Genomic DNA, 5,104 nt, shown 5'->3' with positions numbered 1-5,104 from the left:
TATTCTCGTCAAGTTTTGTATTTAATAATCTTGCTTCTGGGCTGCACGGCGGTTGTGTGGTTAGCGCGCAGACCTCACAGCTAGGAGACCAGGGTTCAATTCCACTCTCTGCCATCTCTGTGTGGAGTTTGCATGTTCTCCCCGTGCATGCGTGGGTTTTCTTCGGGTACTCCGGTTTCCTCCCACATTCCAAAAAAAACATGCTAGGTTAATTGGCGACTCCAAATTGTCCATAGGTATGAATGTGAGTGTGAATGGTTGTTTGTCTATATTTGCCCTGTGATTGGCTGGTGACCAGTCCAGGGTGTACCTCGCCTCTCGCTCGAAGACAGCTGGGATAGGCTCCAGCACCCCCACGACCCTCATGAGGATAAGCGGTAGAAAATGAATGAATCTTGCTTCTAGGGCTGCACGGCAACCAAATGGTTAGCACGCAGGCCACACAGCTAGGAGACGCAAGTTCGATTCCACCCTCGGCCATCTCTGTGTGGAGTTTGCATGTTCTCCCCGTGCATGCGTGGGTTTTCTCCGGGTACTCCAGTTTCCTCCCACATTCCAAAAACATGCTAGGTTAATTGGCGACTCCAAATTGTCCATAGGTATGAATGTGAGTGTGAATGGTTGTTTGTCTATATGTGCCCTGTGATTGGCTGCCGTCCAGTCCAGGGTGTACCCCGCCTCTTGCCTGAAGACACCTGGGATAGGCACCAGCACCCCCGCGACCCTCGTGAGGATAAGCGGTAGAAAATTAATTAATGAATCTTGCTTCTAGGGCTGCACGGCAACCAAATTGGCTAGCACACAGGCCACACAGCTAGGAGACACAAGTTCGATTCCACCCTCGGCCATCTCTGTGTGGAGTTTGCATGTTCTCCCCGTGCATGTGTGGGCTTTCTCCGGGAACACCGGCTTCCTCCCACATTCCAAAAACATGCTAGGCTAATTGGAAACTCCAAATTGTTGTTTGTTTATGTGATTGGTTGGCGACCAGTCCAGGGTGTACCCCGCCTCTCGCACTAAGACAGCTGGGATAGGGTCCAGCATCCCCACGACCCTTGTGAAGATAAGTGGTACAAAATGAATGAATGAATCTTGCTTCTTCATTTGGAGGAGCAGTTGATTTCCCCTATTCACACACAGGTCACTTCATTAGGTATACTTGCGCTAATACCAATGGTAAGACATGCAAAGCTGCCACAACTGACGATGTGGCATCACAACATAGTGATACAGTTGTCCCCTGTTTGCTGAATCGGTGTGCAGGTGATCCATGATGTGCATGCCATGCAACACAGGCTGAATGGATTTGCCGCTCAAATTGGTGTCAACTCGCACAAGCGCCATCGCTGAACTGAAATTGGCTGCAATTTGGTTAATAGTAGTGAGGGTTAAAACTCAGGTGCAGCAGGAAGGCTGCATGTTTCTCTCTGAACCTGACAGGCAAAATTGGCCTTAATCACAAATGGTATACTTTGCAACAATTAATGTCATGCATGTCAGTGTGTCGTGCCTCCGACAATCAGTTCACTAATCCCTCAACAAAGCGTGTGGGTTAGCTAGGTTAAAGTTCTTGAGCCGGGATTAGACAATCAGGTTGGATTTTCGACCAGAAGATGATTTTGATGTGCGAGGCCTAACAACTAAATATAGGGAATCAACTTTTGTGTGCATCATAATAAAGAGCATCCCTTGCTTTAAATAAGCCATTGTGAAAATGGTTCACATCATATTGTTCAAGTCCATCGCAATGCATAATGTGTCCCTGTCATGCTAACGCTGCTAATGGTCCACAGGCCGTGTTTGGATTGGCTGTCATTATTACATTATGTAATCACAGAAAGGATTACATTAAGATGGTCTGGTCGCCAGCTATTAAAGGTCTAAATGGCATTCTGGACAGCTGGCATGGGGCCATGTTTACAGAGCAACCCCTTCAATGTTCTCCAGAGAAAATGTGCTGGACAAAGGCATCATTCTCAAAACTACCAAGTAAGGTTAAAGAATTAAAAATGAGAACGCTTCATTTCCTCTCTGGCTCATCGTTGACTCAGAAAACATCTTTTAATTGTTAAATTAATGTCCCTCGGACAGTCGAAATTGATCATTTATGAAGAGTGTTAATGTATTGTTGATGATATGGACGCCCCTGAATTACACCGTCCAGAAGGTGTAATCCAGGGGTGTCCAAAGCGTGGCCTGTGACTGTTTTTTATTTTTTATTGGCACGTGGCACATTTAAAAAATATAATTTAACCAGAACAAAAATATAACAGCAAATATGGAAAAATCAGCAGTAATTTTATAATAATAAAGTCAAAATTATTAAGAGAAAAATGTTGTAATCTAATGATAAAAAGTTATTACTTCATGTAATAAGATGAAAAATAACAAATATTTTAAAGTCATTATAAGAAAACAAACAGAATAATTAATAAAAATTAAAAAAGTTGTAATTGAGAATAATAAGGTCAGAATTATGAGAAGAAAATGTATAAGAAGGGACTCGAAATAGTTGGACAATTAAAAAAACAACAGCATAAGAAATGAAGAAAAACAGCTCTCATTTTATGAGAATAAGTCAAAATATTAAGTGGGAAAAAGTTGCAGTTTTACAAAAATACATGTGTAATATGAGGAAAAATAAGGTAATTTTAGTGGCATAGTGTTAAAATAATATTATGACAAACAAAACTAAATAAAGTCGTCATTTTTGAAAAATTTGGTTGGGGGGAAAATTATAAAATTAAGTCAAAATATCACCAGAAGAAAGTTAAAATATTTGGAAAAATCAAAATATATATTTTTAAAGTCCTAATATTATGAGAAACAAAGTAGGTTGTGTAAAAAGTTATAACATTATGAGAGTACATAAAAAAGCAGTATACGTACATGGAAAAACAGCTGTAATTTTACGATATTAAGAGAAAAAAAGTCACATTCTGTCAACAAACAGTTGTACTATCAATAAAATACACTTGTAATATTCTGAGGAAAAATATTGTTTTAGCAGGATGGATTGGAAATATGTTTTTTTTTTTTTTAGAAGTAATTTTTCGAAAATTAGGTTCGGGGAAAAAAGTTATATTATGGGAATAAAGTCATAATATTACCAAAAGAAAATGTACAAAGATTGGCTCCAGCATACCCTGGTTACCATAGAAAAATGTCGAAACATTGAAATTCATACTAATGCACTTTTTCACCTACACTATATAACTTTTAATAAAGGCCCACCACATATGCCTGAATGTTCTCATCATATGCTTGCGTTCCAAGAGATTCCTCGAGCCACAACAAAGTGTAATGGGTTATCCTTTGGTGGAAGTCCATTTGGAGTTAAAAACATAACAATCCCCAGCGGAGGTAAAAAGAACAGCAGAGGAAAGGTAAGCCCTTGACACAGTAAATGGCAATATGATTCAAATGTGGATTTAATCAAAAGTGTGTGTGCAGTTTCTGAGAATACAGTCACACAAAATGATACAGAACAAAAAATGATATCATTTGTGCCTATTAATGACAACACAAACCTTTTAAGCTAAGATTTCCAGACAATTTTCTTAATCTTTATACTTTTTTTAAAATACAAATAGCCTTTCTGTCCATGTGACCTCTACAATAAGCCTCAGGGGTGTGCTCTTGAAAGAAACCTTCACAAGTTTATCCAACATGCATGGTTGCAATTTCACATCCGACTTTCAGCCAAAATGGATTCGACAGACCTCAAGGGAAAAAAAAAACAACAAAAAACGAGGCTAATGTCAGAAATAATCCAATCGGGATGATTGCTCTTCACAATCCCATACGGCCTCCACTTCTCTGATGGTAATTATTACACAGAAAATCACCATAAGTTAAGTTGGTTGTTAAAGAAATGACACATAATGGTCATTACCCAATACACTTCTTGCGGCTGTAATCAGTCAAGCATATTTTCTTTGATTTGACTGTCATTCCGTATAAATGTTCTCTGTTTGATATCGGAGTTGCACAAGAGCTCTCTGTTGCATTCATAGTAACGTTATGTGAAATCCTGCACACAAACGTGTATACTTACAGAATGTCCCAATCAAAACTGGTGGCAATGAACCAATCTGGACCAAGACTTTCTTGGACTCATCGTGTAATGATATCAGTAGTGATACCGGTTTAGACACACCCTTATACTATCTAAAATCTACAGGAAGCTTGGGCTGGATCATCTCATACTCTGGTTAACAACATCTCTCCAGGGATAACGCTGACAGTTGATGCAAGGAAGCAAAGGAAGTTAGATTTCGATTAGATATGCTCAGGAGACTGCAGGCCTGCTCCCGGACTTGACAAGAAACTACAATATTAACAGCGAAGCCCTGAAATATGAGCGCAGAAGCAGCTCAAGCATGCAGTTCATTGTTTCAAAGCAAAAATAATTCAATTAGAGGGACTGATGGTAACTACAAAGCCCAAGACTACAACAGAGAAGATGACATTCACTTGGTCTCATTATCAGGAGTCCTGAGGATACCAAATTGGTACCATTCTTTTTCTGCCTGTTCAACATGTGTGCAGAGTCGTATGCGGTGACAAAAGTATGCGGCAGGAATGGATTGCGTTAAAATGAAACAAGGTGCAGAGATGAGATGTGTGTGTGTGTGTGTGTGTGTGTGTGTGTGTGTGTGTGTGTGTGTGTGTGTGTGTGTGTGTGTGTGTGTGTGTGAAACATGCCTGCAACCGAAGTTCACTGGGTTTAATATTTTTTGATGATTTTAACACATTTTCCACAACAATAATACATTTGGTATATATTCTGTGGTGTAACAACACAACTGACCACAAAACCTTATATTATTAGGGGAGAAAAAAAATCGAACATACATGGGCCTGTGTGATTGCCCCCTCTGTTAAAACAAAAAATTGATTAATTGAGATTATTAGTCAAAACAAAAAAAGCCATTAAAGGCATTTCTAAGGTTTTTGGGACTCCAGCCAACCACAGTGAGAGCCATTATCCACAAATGGTGAAAACATGGAACAGTGGTGAACTTCCCAGGAGTGTCCGACCAATCAAAATGACCCCAAGAGCGCAGCGACAACTCATGCTCAAGAGGTCACAAAAGACACC

The sequence above is a fragment of the Doryrhamphus excisus genome, chromosome 5 (assembly GCF_030265055.1).
Source record: "Doryrhamphus excisus isolate RoL2022-K1 chromosome 5, RoL_Dexc_1.0, whole genome shotgun sequence".
Lineage (NCBI taxonomy): Eukaryota > Metazoa > Chordata > Actinopteri > Syngnathiformes > Syngnathidae > Doryrhamphus > Doryrhamphus excisus.
This window is presented reverse-complemented; position numbering follows the sequence as displayed.